The sequence below is a fragment of the Peromyscus leucopus genome, chromosome 15, assembly GCF_004664715.2.
Source record: "Peromyscus leucopus breed LL Stock chromosome 15, UCI_PerLeu_2.1, whole genome shotgun sequence".
Taxonomy (NCBI): Eukaryota; Metazoa; Chordata; class Mammalia; order Rodentia; family Cricetidae; genus Peromyscus; species Peromyscus leucopus.
Genome location: NC_051076.1, coordinates 59,551,550 through 59,566,274, shown reverse-complemented (window position 1 = coordinate 59,566,274; position 14,725 = coordinate 59,551,550). Strand labels below are relative to the sequence as shown.

General features: G+C 43.1%; 1 protein-coding gene across 2 annotated transcripts in view; it reads left to right on the top strand.

Annotated features, from left to right (window-relative positions):
- Window positions 1-439: 439 nt before the first annotated feature.
- Thsd7b (thrombospondin type 1 domain containing 7B) overlaps window positions 440-14,725 on the top strand; it is an 848,740-nt gene continuing 834,454 nt past the window's right edge. For both annotated transcript variants that reach the window (XM_028874962.2, XM_028874961.2), the window contains exon 1: window positions 440-755. The gene's annotated coding sequence lies outside the window, so the exon portion shown is untranslated. The remainder of the gene's footprint in view (window positions 756-14,725) is intronic.

Here is a 14,725-nt window from a genome sequence, read left to right as displayed (position 1 = left end):
TTTTTTCTGTAGTCGCTGGGAAGAACTCTGAAGCTTGGGGAAGCTTGAGGCTTGGATCGGTGAATGCCTGCAGGCAAGTGTGCCAAAAGCAACCCCACCCCTTTTCCTCTTTCTACCCCATCTTTCCTTGCATTTCCCCCTTGTGCTCAGAGTAATTCCCCATAATACTTAGTAGGTTAGGCATCAGGTGCTCAACGCAGCTGTGGAGTCCCCCTCATCTAGCCAGCACCTGCACCCCAGAAGCTTTAGAGTTGTAAAAACAGTTGCATCGAGGGGTGCAGAAGAGCCCAGGGCGTTGAGGCCAGTTGCACCTCAGGCTGCTCGCTCCGGGGAGCTGGTTGATGAGCCCTGGGGTCTGAAGGGTGCACCAACCCGGAGAAGGGGAGGAGGGGCCGGAGGAGAGATGAGGGAGGAGGAAAAGGGATGAGGGAGGGGCACGGGAGCAGCTGCTGCGGGAGGCTAGGCGCAAGGTGGCTCCCCGCGGCCCGGCGCCCCGCGGCTCCGGGGGACGCACCAGGCAGCCAATGGATGCGCAGAGGTGTACAGCAGATGGCGTCCGACTGCGCCGTTCCTTCCTCCTCCTCCTCCTCCTCGTCCTCCTCTTCCTCCAGCTTCAGTGCTGAGCAGTCAGAGTCACCGCTGGGTTGCCAGACGCTGGAATGGGTGGTCTCCCGACACACACACCACCATCTTCACTGGGGAAGCTCGGGGCTTGGCAGCTCCAAGAGGCTGCAGCTGCGGCTCGGGCGAGGCTGGTGAGTGCGGCCGCGCTGTGCCCCGAGCTGGCGGGGTCTGATGCTGCGGGTTCCCTTGGCTGGCTAGCCGGGGTGGAGGAGACAGCTGTCCCGACTAAGGGGGCGCCTTCCGCACAGACTTTCCTAGCCAGGCAGCCTCCCTTGTCCCTTCAACCAGGCAGAGGCGGGAACTTGGAACCTAAACCTTTGGCTCTAGGCTGCGGGAAGGGTTGGCTGCCAGGGTGCAGCATGCTTGGACCCTCTAAACCAGAGGGCAGGCGGGAACACCCCACGCTACTTGGGCATGGGTCTCAAGGCAACTGGACTGAGAAAGCGTGAAGCTCCAGCTTGCTTTGTGGGGAACGAATGAAGGGAGCCTTGGGGTTCCCCATCCTGTGCGGGGAGCCTTGGAGCTTTTGGACCCCAGTGCAGGGAGTTCTGTGGGGTTTTTAAACTGATAGACTGAAGGGTCCCCTTTGGGTATCCCGAACTGCGAAATCTGCGCGTGGATGCACAGGGACCGGAGAGGATACCTGAGCAAGCCAAGAAGTTTTGCGGGCGTCTTCTGATTTATCAGTGCAGAGACAGAAGGCCACAATAACAGTTTACGTGTCATGGTCCCTGTGGGGCGAGGGGAGTCCTGGGGCAGAGGGGAGCCCATAGGTCCTACATGACGCCTCATTGCTTTTTGAGAGAAAAACCAGGTCCAGCATGTCAGGGTGGGAGGTAAGGAGGAGGAGAAGCACGCTTTCCCCCACAGCATCCACCTTGCATCTTGCACGTTCCATATACTATTAAAGTTATTTGAACGGGGAAATGAAACCTCAGCTCTCTGGCGTCCCCATACATTGAGTCTTGAAGTTGGAAAGCTTGTAATGAACGTGTGTGTGTGTGTGTGTGTGTGTGTGTGTGTGTGTGTGTGTGTGTGTTGGGTCGGAAGGCAGTAAGCATTCCCTGTCTCTCTCTGTCTCTTACACACACACACACACACACACACACACACACACACACACACACACACACCACTTATTTATAGAGGCAGGCGTGCCATCTAATGGTACTTTTCTCTTTTGGAATTCTTAAAGAGTGAGCATCCTTTAAGAGCTCTTGTGTTCCATTCAGTCCTGTGAGTGGAGTTCCAGTGGTATTAGGAGACTTTGGCACTCTCTGTAGAAAGTGTCAGGGTTCCTGGTGCTCTTTTTTAATGCTGGGTGGTCTGTTGGTAATTGGCTGCTTCCCAATTCGGGTGCATTTATGCTCTTGTATGTGGCCTTCTTATAGAAAACGCCTACCTGGTGTTTTCTCAACATATCTTGAGTATTCATTAGGATCAGATGGGTAATCCATGCAGGCGGGGTCACACCAACCTGTGGTGTGTGTGTGTATGTGTGTGTGTATGTGTGTGTGTGTGTGTGTGTGTGTCTGTGTGTCTGTGTATCTGTGTGTGTGTACCTGGAGTTTCCTTTGCCAGGCTTTCTTTGGATTCTTTGAATGTCCAAGAGAGCGTATTCTCTCTGGCATTTTCCGAAAGCGATCTGGGATTGCTGGGTAATTAGGAGGAGATGGTCTACAGGGAAGCTCCCCTCTCCCTCCCTGACTCTTGACAATACTCAAATTAAGGCTTTCTGGGAGCCATTCAAGGATTCTACTAACCAAATCAAGAAGTCCTGTGCAGTGGTGAGTGCATGCTCTGGTCTGTGGGCTAAAGGTTAGATAAAGTTTCTGCCTTGAGATTTTCCTTTGATGCACTCCTGTTTCTAAAACTCAATGCCATTACTAACAAGAGCCTCCATGAAAAGCTTAAGGTGAGGAGTTTTGTGTTGTCTCTGTGGTAGAAGGACAGCAGAAGGGAGTGGAGCCCTCCAGACTGGTTTCAGTTTTCCCTGGCCATTGTGTACTTTGCATCTACTTGCTGGAAGTTGAGGACTGAAAACCCCTTTTCATGCAAATCTAAGTAAAAAAAGAATTATGAGAATGATTTTTCTGGTCATGTGGTAACTTACACATATGCTTCTAAAGAATTATGATGGTAATGTTGGTTTAGAAGATGTGGAGAAGCCTTGCATGTTCTTACATACAGGGCCAGAAGCACTGAATGCGTGCAGATCTTCCAGGGTTCTGAGGACTTTGCAAGGACTTGGAGATGTGAGTTCCTGGAGTGTGCTTCCTGCTGATGCTGGACCTCCTTGGTCTATTGTGAGGCTGGAAACACAATGGACCCACTCAATATTTACCTCAATATTTAAATTGATACTTGAAAAAATGATTTTTGCAATATTTCCTAATCTGTCTCCATTGTTTTTTCCATCCCATTTGTTGCTTGTTAAAAACTTGAAAGGCTAGACAGATAGGAAATAATTACCGACCATAAAAACCATGTAAACACAGACTGCTGTTTGGAGGACTGGCATTAATAAGTTGGTGACTGGATGTGCAATTCTGTTCTCTACTGAGCTTGCCTTTCAAGAGTAAGAGAAGGATGGAAGGAAAGTGATACTGTTAAAATGCTCTTCTTTAGAAAGGACGTTGAGAACTTTGCATGCTGCAAGTCTTCTTTCTGAGGGAATAATTCTTTTTTATTGTATCTGTAAAATAAAGTTTGTCTTTAAATCATTGACAGACAGACAGAATGAAAAGCTAGGATGGAAGTTAATGGAAGAGGAGTGTCGGAACAATTTTCAGTCTGTCAACCCATTTTAATTGTACTTCAGAACTTGAAGCTAGAGTAATACAATTCTTTTATAGAAAAACAATCTTGCCCAAGCTGTAATTTTGATGTTCTGCACACCTTTGTAAAGATTAGGCATTAATGTAATAACTTTGATTTCAATCAAAGCTTGAATAGAATGATGGAGAAGAGTTGACTGGTCCTATACAGTTAACAGTCAAAATGACAAATGATACGATATATTAAGTGCATGATTAAGATAAACAGATTAAAGAATTCTAAGTAGTGTATGCCAGTTGGTGTGGGGAGAAAAGAATAGCACAATTAGTGACCAAGCTTCAGAGGTGCTCTGTAGATGAAGCACTGGGGACTGAGCCTTGAACAGCAGAAGGACATCGCACTATCCAAAACCACTTGCATGGGCATTATAAATTTCTAGAGTTCAGAGTATGAATTTAACATAAGTCTTTATGTTTTCACAAAGTGGTATTTCCCAGTATATAACTTTAAAAGACAGCCATAATCACTTTAGCATCAGACAGCTTCCTAGCTATACCATGAGTCCTTAATTTAGAGTTCTTAACAGGATTAATATCTAAGTGATAATTAACACATCAAACCTGTGAATGGGGGAGGACTTTCAGGTCTGATTTAATTCTACAAGTTTACTATCATGAGTCTGATTGGAATCTGTGGGTTAGCATGCTTCAGATCACTGGCATCCTTGCTCCAAGTTAAACATTTTTATCTTTACACTTTCTCCCTTCAAACTTCTATACTGAAATTATTCTGTTGATTTTTTTTCCATAGGAAAGCAGCCATGGCTAACAATATGGCCAGTTGTTCACAATAATCCACTGGTGAATTCTTTCTATTTTGTTTTTTTATTCTTTGACAATTTCACATATATATACACTGGGTTTTTACCCACTATTATGCTTGCTCATCATTCTCTGTCACCTACTAAAATCTTTCTTTTTCCTGGCAAGGCCACTCTATTTTGATATCTTTGTTTTTGATCCATGGAGTTTAATTGGGCTTGTATTCCTGAGTATGAGTCCAGAGTTATTTACTGGAATGTGCAGAGTATATCAATGGTGTACCACTGAGGAAAGTGTCACCCCCCCCACGTCATTAATTGCCCATAGTCTCTCAGTGATGAGTAGGACATTATGCACTAACCACAACCCATCTCTTATCCATGATGTGCCAATGATGGATCCAATCTCCTGTGTGTGTTGTGTGGTTAATCCCAGTTGCCATGAGTTTCTGAGTGCGATACCTTCTCTTCTGTGATGTTCCTTGAGCCTCAGAAAGGTGATATAGATGTTCTATTTCCAGCTGAAGGTCTAAAATGAGCATGCCATAACTGCTAGATCAAGTATTCCATCTGAAGAGGGAAGCAGGGGATTAGTGGTAACATTCGGCTACTTCCCATCCTTCGGTGAAATTTTAGAGCCTACACTAGAGCTGCTGTGGAATACATGTCACTGTTCGTAAAAGCTTGTGGTTACTACAAAAGGTGGAGAGTTGAACTCAGACTCAGCTTGTCAAATGAACATTCAAGCCACCTGGAGCATTTCAGTACGTGAATGTACAACAGAGCTGGATAAAATACAGTGCCCTTTGAAGCATCTCAAAACCATATTAGCTTTTGATTATTCAGTGTTCACACTTAGATTTTAAAAGAACAATTTTTGGCTGTGATATGTACATCTGTAGGAATTTTTTTGTATGTTAAAAATGGTCCTCATAAGGGAAAAGTGTAACTCTTGACCTAGAGGAGGGACTCCATGAGTATGGCAATGTTTCCTGTATGCAACAAAATGGTATCAGCACCTAAGGAGAAGGTATTTTGCAGCAAGGACTACAATTCTTGCTTTTGATTTTGCCTCTCTAGGCATATTTTAATTGTGAGTCCTTTGTAATTAAATATGCTGTGGCTAAAAACAGAATCCCAAGTAACTAAAACACAATAATTCCTTAACACCTTAACTGCGAAAAAGCTCTTTGCTGTGTTCTACTTGCCTGCAAGAGGGCTGGCTGCAGATTGGTGCCCTGGTGTTATGTTACTGAACAGTCCATTGCTTTTGGAAGGATCACAACATGGAGAGGAATGTTAAACTTCATGGCAGTCACGCACAGCCGCCTTGGTCTTGGTCTATAGTTTTGTAGTACTGCATATTTTAGTTTTGGGTTCTTTCAGATGGTATTTTTAAAAGCACGCCATGTTGTAGGCATAAGTGAAGTGTTTTAATTATAGTAAGGCCAAAGCTTGCAGTAATGTCTTTTTGAGTTTGCTTCTGGATGCTCCTCTATTGATTTCTATCTTTTGTGCTTATGGTAGGCATATTTGGGGTGATCTGGCCACCGTGATTGATACAGCTTTACAGGATGTAAAAATATCAAAGTACTTCTGTTCTCATAGGTAAATGGATCCAGAGAATGTCCTTCGGGGCCTCCACTACCCTGGTGTCCTGTAGGTGGCCTCCCTAGCTTTTCTTAGATGGTCTTGATTCAGCTACTAGGAATGGGCTATGGCATCTTTTGGTTGATTTGGACCTGAGTGCTAGCAGCTGTAATGTTTTAATGTTATCTCTGGATGTCTTTAGCCACGGCAAGGACAAGAATGAATGCAACCATTGGCACCATATGTAGTTGGATTTAAAATATGTTTGCATTTATATTGTAGTGTTTTGCCTATAACATTTTTATCTATTTAAACATGCGAGCACTGATTGCCTCAAGGTATCGAAACCCCTTTCAGCTGAGTGATCAATTTATATAAAGCCACTGTACTTTCAACTTGATTTGTTTCTGTAAAGAAACAAAGAATACTTAAACAGAAAGCACACAGGAATACTTGTAGTCAGGGCAGAGCCAAATTTCTAATCAAGGTCATCTGCTGCAGGGATGGATCGTCCCCCACAGCTGCTTCAGACCCTTCATCGAAATTATGTATACAGGAGAAATTTGACAGGATTTTTTTTCTTTCAGGGAAAATGTAGTTATTTTCCCCTGCCTCATTCATTTCTAGTCCTTAGAATTAAACTAAATTTATTTCATATTGACTTCCATTCATTTTGAATCTTTGTTTTACCTAAACTATCACATTATTTAAACTGGTCTCCTGACCAACCACAGAAAGATAAGACTCCTCAAAGATTCTTTGAGGAAAATTCTTTGATATTTTCTTTAGGATTTCTTTTTTATATTTTTAACATTTATTTAGTGTGTGTGTGTATGTGTGTGTGTGTGTGTGTGTGTGTGTGTAAGAGATAGATAGGTGATAGATGATAGATAGATAGATGGTAGATTTCACATAAGCATATATCCATCCACATGTGTGTGTTGAGGTCAGAGAAAACAACTTGTAGGAGTCAGTTTTCTCCCTTTATGTAAACTCAAGGGGTTAAACTCAGCTTCTCAAGCTTGATGGCAATCATCTTTACCTACTAAGCCATTTTTCTGGCCCTCTTCTGGATTTCTTGTGACTAAACTTAAACACTGCTAGATGGTTCCTGAAAAGGAGGAAAGCAAGTTGTATAGAAAAGTCACATTTTAGATCAACATCAATGTGAGCTCGCGCCAGTGTTTGACTTCCTGTCACCGGCCCTTTTCTACCGGGATGCACACAAGACTCACACCTATCCAGTGATGCCCTAACACTTTCTTCTCTCCACCTCCTCTCTCAGCAGTTATCCAAATTCTACCCATGAGTTAAAACCCAGTTTTAATTATGTTTTCACCGACGATTTTTCTGATTAAGCTAGTTCATAAAGTCCTTTCTCTGCCCAAACAACTCAGGGGGTAAAATCTAATTTTACTGTTTGATTAAATCTGTTTCCTCATTAGCATCTATTGGTTGAGTTCTGATGGCAAAGGCTTGGAATGGGAAAGGGCAGCCATCTCTACTGAGAATTCTGGAAAATGTTGCAGAGGAGAAAGTGGCAGGGGCCTTGGGTGACAATAGCTGTTGGAGGACATATTAGCAGAGGCCCAATAATACACAGGTGGGCAAAGGCAGTGGCTGCCAATCATTAGCAGCTCTGACATGCTGCACCTCATGCTGAGTGCTTGAGAACCACTGCATCTAATTCTATCAACTGCTATTTCAAAGCAGGAAACTATTTCAGTATCATTTTTCATATTAGGATACTGGGACTGAGGGAACTTTGGCACTTTTTTTTATTATCTTCCTGGGGAGACGAGAAAAAACAAAACCAACCAACCAACCAACCACCACCACCACCAACAACAACAACAAAAACATCATCTGTTCATCCAAGATAGAGCACTGGCCCAATTGACTAAAGAAACAATTCTGCTCAAGTCTGCCTTAGTGAACCAGTTAGTTTATCAGGATACTTCCAGGAGGATGGGTACCTTAAAGATAGCTGCATTACTCATAAGTCCACTCCATTACCTAGAACTCCTCAAATGACTTGTAGGCAGCTTAGCACGTAAAGCCTCCTCCCCATCCCCCTGCAACTATTTTGTATACAACCTTAGGCAGGGGCTTTGTGGGTCTTGTAAGTTTTAGGAGCTTCCAGAGACTAGTGAGTTTTGTTGACTTCCTGGGCCTTATAAATTTCCTTTATGTCATGAATCTTAAAGTACCTCCCTGGGGGGGATGGGGATGGGAATGAGGAATGGTGTCAACTCCTTGAGGATGACTACATAATAGGCACCTTGTCTAAGGCCAAAGAAGTTGCAAAAACCACACTGTCAGGACTTCATTTTGTTTTAGTTGGCTTCCTGAAGAGCCATTACCAGTTTCAGGAAACCCAGACCTGGAAAATCCCCACCACATTCATGTTCCTTTGCATGAATGTGTTATTAAGACAGAACTGTTTGACCAGTTGTGTGGAACCTTGGCTTTGAAATTAGCATAGAGAAGGAAAGGGAGTGTTAAGTCTTCAGATGTGAGTAAGAGTGAAGCGCAGTGACCTTGGCCATTCCTGGGATTGGGTTGAGAGAGCTGGGCAGGTGATGTTGCTTTTCACCCTTTGTGCATCATAGGTACCCATTGAGGGTGTCTGTGGTCCTCCTAAACTCCACTGAGAAGATAGGGGCTGTTCTTGTGTTAAGGATGTGAGCGAAATCATAATGTGCTTTTTAAAAATTTTTACTTTATTATTTATTTGTGCTTATGTATGTATGTCTGTCTGTACATGCATTCAGGTCTCTGCAGAGGCCATAAGGAGACATCAGATGCCCTGGACCTGGAGTTATAGTCTTTTGTGAGCCACATTATGAAAGGGCTAGGAACTGAACTTTGATCTTCTGCAAGAGCAGCAAGGACTCTTTAACTGCCAAGCCATCTCTACAGCCCCAAATAATGTTTTTAAATATTTTTGTATTAGACTTGCAAGATGGCTTTGTAGGTGAAAGTGTTTTCTGCAAAAGCCTATCAGCCTGAGTTTGATTTGGAGAACCCACAATGAATGGCAAGAACCGATTTGTAAAAGTCATCCTCTGACCTCCACACACATGCTATGCATAGCACATGTGTCCCTACACTCATACATCACACACACACACACACACACACACACACACACACACACACACACTAAAAGAAATGATAACAAAAATAAAATTTATTTAAAATTTCCAAATGATCTCTTGGTAAAGAAGATCTTACTGGGTCAGCAGTGGGTTTTTAGACGTGCAGTTCTGTGGGATTGTATAATAAACCCATGTCCCATACTGATGCCTTCTAACATTTTGCATGGAAATATAGCAATTGGAATATGACCAGTTTCCCTCTTTGCTTCTGACAGAATCATATATAAAGAAGTGCAAAAGAGTTGGAGTTGCAAAGAGATTTTTACTCATTCCAGGAGTGAACATTTTCATATTCAGAGCTGTCTGAAAATGTGATAGGTTGTCTCAAGGAAATGTGAGTTCCCCATCTTTGTGGATATCAAGCAGAGGATAAACAACTATATTACAGAGTATTATGCTGAGAGGATGCATGCACTGATGGTTTTCTGTGCACACACTGTGTTCCAGATGCTGCTATACATGAATTAGTTTAAGAAATCCCCTTAAAAACTTTTGAGGGAGCCAGGCAATGGTGGCACCTGCCTTTAATCCCAACACTTGGGAGGTAGAGCCAGGCGTATCTCTGTGAGTTCGAGGCCAGCCTGATCTACAGAGTGAGTTCCGGTTCAGGCACTAAAACTACACAGAGAAACCCTGTCTTGAAAAACGAATAAAATAAAAATTGAGAGGGCTGGGAGAAGGCTCCATGGCTGAAGTTCTTATCTCAGAGCATGAGAGGCTGAGTTCAATTCCCCAGAACCCAGGTAAAAAAGCTGGATGTGGGGATTTGTGCTTAGAATGCCAGGTTGAGCAGGTGGAGACAAGATCCCTGGTGCTGAGTTAGTGAGTTCTAGGTCAGCAAGATAGTGAGTTCTAGGTCAGCAAGAGACCTTGCTGAGAGAGAGAGAGAGAGAGAGAGAGAGAGAGAGAGAGAGAGAGAGAGAGAAGTAGGAGGAGCAGGAGGAGGAGGGGGAGAAAGGAAGGAAAGAGGGAGGGAGACAGGGAGACAGGGAGGGAAGTGCAGAGGGAGGGAGACAAGATTTCACCATGTAGCCCTGACTGCGTTTGTACTCACTATGTATACTAGGTGGTCTTGAACTCATAGAAATCTGTCTGCCTCAGCAGTGCCCAAGCACTAAGATTAAATATGTTCAGTACCACATCCAGACATCATCATCATCATCATCATCATCATCATCATAATCATCATTTTGGAGATACAGTAATAGTATATGAATTGACCCAACTCATGATCTATGCCCAGTCTAGCTCTAGAACAGTTCTCTCAAAAGAAATAAATGGTGAGACCTGAGTACAACACATATGTTTACTCTTACATTTCCTACTAGTCCTATTAAAGAATTTGAAAGTTAAATTAATTTTTAATATTAATGAAGAATGTTATTAAACCTGTATGTCTATGCTTTTCATTTCGATATGTGCAGATTATAGAAAAGTTGTTCATGAACTGCTATAGATCTTTGACGTGATATGTCTCAAAATCCCATCTGTAGTTTACACTTGTGAGCAACACTCTATTCAGATGAGCACCAGTTGCTTGTAGCTGTGCACAACTGGTGGCCACCATGTTGGGTATGCCTAGGGGGCACACTCACAACCACCTCAGTCTTCCATTGGCTTTTTACCACCAGGTTGGTCTCTAAATCATATATGCCCAGGCTCTACATAGCTTCATCAAGTTTACTCTTAAAAGTCAGCATCTTGGGGGAGAGTTGGGAACTAGGGAGCTCACCCAATCTGTAAAGTGCTTGGGGAACTACATGAATTCAGATCTTTAGCATTTGTGGAAAAAGTCCAAGCTTTGTACACTCATCTGTAACATTAGTGCCAGGGAAGTGGAGACGGGGATCCCTGGAGCTCACTGGCTAGACAGCTTTGCTCAGTGAGTGAGCATCAGATTCAGTGAGAGGCCCTATCTTAAAAATAAGCTGTTTGAGAAAGACATCAAGCATGTGACATGAACACACACACACACACACTACACACATACTCACACACAAATGTTTCCATACTGTCTCTCAGAGACACATTTAGTTCCTTAACCTGTAAGATGGGGAAATTTCTGGGTTTCTCATCTGTAAAAAGCTAAATAAAACATGCCCTGCACTGGTAATAATGAAATGTATTTGTCTGGCTTCCACTTGACAGGTATTCATGCACATTGAAGTCACCAAATCACCGTGTCCTTTGTCTCCAAGCTCAGCAGTTCCCACTTCTTTCGTCTTTTTCATTGTCCATTTCCATGGATTTTCTAGAATGTATGTGTAGCCCACCATATAGGGAGCAGACTTGGTCCAGTATCTGCCCATTTATGGGGAGCATGTGAAAATAAGTGATAAACTTTAAAATGAGCCTAACCGATTGTCCAGTACACACCTTATGTGCTTGACTTGGTCCTCTTTTCCTCCATCCTTGTTATGATGACTGCCGCCAGAAGTGACATGCGACCCACCAGAGTGATATTTCTGGTCAAATTCTAGTAATTGTTTGGTAGGATTGATTCGTTTCCTGACAGGTTGCATTTTTCTCAGAGAGCTGAAGTTGAATTTCTGACAGGAACTTGCCCTCTGGACTGTGACATCATTCACTTGAAAAATCAGAGTATGGCAGTCCTCTCATTGTGAGGAACATATACGGATTCCTGTGTTCTCTTTGTGACTGTAACATATCCTGAGTCGACCACGCTAGTGTGAAATTTCAATAATCTCAAGTCATTTTTGGTGGGGGCATACTACACAGGTAGCTTAAACCGACTTAAGTCACCCCTTAAAAGAAGATATTGAGAAAAGGCTTCTGCTAGAGAGTTCTAAACTTCACAAGGAAGTTCCTTGTGGAGACACTTTCTAAAGATGTGTCACCTAACAGCATGTGCGTGCTTATTAGATATGGCATGTGGAGCACAGAGATGGCGCACTTGAAGCATAATACCCGGGGACATAGTGTATTTCCCAGCGAAACTCTTATTTTAGGCTTTTCTTGAAAAGAAAAACTAAGCAATTTGCGCATAGCAATATAAGCTAGTATAAAGTGTTAGATGTGTTTGTAGGCTATATGAATAAATTCAAAGGCGATTTGATGAATACCTGCTGTGCCCATAGCATGGAATAGATAAAATCAAGTATAAAGTACCAGTATCAATATCTAGAAATTTCATGGAGAGGAGATATATTCTTCTTCTTTCCTTGACAATTTGAATCACCTTTTCATATACCTGTCACCTCTCCTTGTTTGTATGCTCAACTACCTGTGTGGAGCAATGCTCAAAAGTCACACATTGGGGCTGGAGAGATGGCTCAGGTTCAGCGGTTAAGAGTACCTGTTGCTCTTGGAGGGCTGAGTTCTGACCCCAGCATCCATGTCAGGTAGCTCACAACCACTCTAGCTTCTGGAGATCTGACACCCTCTTCTGGCCACTGTGGGCATCTACTTCTCTGACTTGGTCAACTCTGTTGACTACATTTAGTGACTTCTAACAGATCAACTGGACCAAAAATAAGATTGTAATCTGCTAAAGGAAGAAAGAAAGTGTAGGAGTTTTTCAACATGGGGCTTTATACCCATGTGAACTGAGTTATGAACACATTCAAGATTTAAAAAAAAAACCTATACTAATAGTAAATGACCTTTTCACCAAGTTATACTTTGTAATACTAAAAACGTATGCAGGATTAAGCCACATTCAAAACTTGTCTAAGGGTACTTATGGATGTAGTTCAGTGGTTAATCACTTGCCAAGTATTCGTGTGGACTTGGGTTTGATTCCCAGCAGTATGTGTTTGTGAGCCCATGTACACACACACACACACACACACACACACACACACACACACAGTGTGTTTTGAAGACATAGGGCTATAGAATACCTAGCCAGCTGCTTAGTATCTGTGAGCAAAAGGAATCAGTGAAAAATTGTGGGACAGTGTCATCCTTGTTTACTGGTCTATGAAAGGCAGCATAAGAGTCCATTCCCAAACTCTGTGGTTTGTGATGTTCAGTCTAAAAGCCATGAGTCCCATATCCTTATAATCTAAGGTAAACAGTTTTGTCTTGGTGTTTGCCAGTGTGTGGAAGGGATGGAGTTATCCATTGATTTGGCAATACATTTGGCAAGCATGCATGTTTGGTAAATCCCAACAAGATGAAAGCACCTGGATTAGCAAGGCAGTCATTCAGCCCCAACAACTGAGAGCTGGAGTGCTCTAAGTAGCATGAAATCATTTATGCCCTGAAGACTTTTGGAAGTACAAATGAGAGAATAGAATCTAGTAGGGTATGTGCCTGTGCGTGTGTGTGTGTGTGTGTGTGTGTGTGCGCGCGCGCACACACACACACACACACACACGCACAAGAGTTACAGGAACACAAATTCAGAATGAGCAATAAAGACAAAAATCATTCCTAGCTTTTGGTATCAGATGTGTTCCCAAAGAGTATTTGATTGAAGCCAATGGAAGAAATGTCTACAAGGAGTGGAGAGAAAGAAAGCGTACTTCCTCAGAGACATAAAGCAATTGCCAAGGTTGGAGAAACCTCTAGAGCCTTGTCAGAGTATGTATTTTATATGATTAAGAGAAACTTTATGGAGGAGCGTGTTTTTTGTTGTTGTTGTTTTGTTTTGTTTTTACTTGTCTGTTACTGTGACAGGCTGCCTGACAAAAAAAAGAAACCTAGGGAGAAATCTTTTGGATTACAGGATACAGTCTGTCATGGTGGGAAATACATGGCAGCAGGAGTATAGTGATTACACTTCATCCAGACACATGGCAGACAGGAAGCACAGTGATTACACTTCATCCAGACACATGGCAGACAGGAAGCATAGTGAAAGAGAGAGTGAAAACAGGAAGTGGGGCGAGGCTTAAACAACCTCAAAGCCCGCCTCCAGTGACACACCTCCTCAAAATTCCATAAGCTCTCCAAACAGCAGGGGAAAAACTGTTCAAATACGTGAGCCCATGAGGAACATTTCTCATCCAAACCACGACAAAGAGCCGAAAGAAATGGCTGGAAATGGAACACTGGCCAACACAGTGAACGTACAGTGCTTTGCCTGTATGGGTAGAAATTCGTTCAGGGAACAGGTGAGCTATAGTCTTTCTTGTACAAGATGGGGCTTTTCTCCTGAACTCCTTTCCAGTTGCAGTTTCAAGTCTTGTATCCTTTTCAAATTCTAGCTTCTGCAACTAGCATGTTAGTATCTCCATTTGAAACACACACTTCAAGTTACCTGGTCTGGTCTGGATTACAGCTGAAATACATCTTGCCAAAAGTCACAAGCTCATCCCCAGTTGTCAAATTCGGTGGATGTTTTCCAGGCAGTATTGATGATGAAAATGGGTACAGGCAATTAAAGGCCCTGGAGAGGTGACTCAGTGGGTAATGTTCCAGCCAGGCAAGCATGAGGACCTGAGTTCTATCCCCAGAAACCACAATAAAGCTGAGTGTGGCATTGCACATCTACAGACCCAGTGCTAAGAGATGGAGATGAGAGGAGCCCTGGGTCTTGTTGGGTAGCCAGTCTGGTTGATCTCGTGAGCTTCAGGTTAGTATGAGACCCTGTCTCTAAAATGAAGGTAAAGAGTGATTAAGAAAGACAGCCAGCATCAACTTCTAGGCTCTACCTGTTCACACACACACACACACACACACACACACACACACACACACACACCACACACACACACCACACACTCTCACACATCTTACTACACTAAAAAAGCCAAGTATGTGCTGGCAAAGTCCTTATCATCCT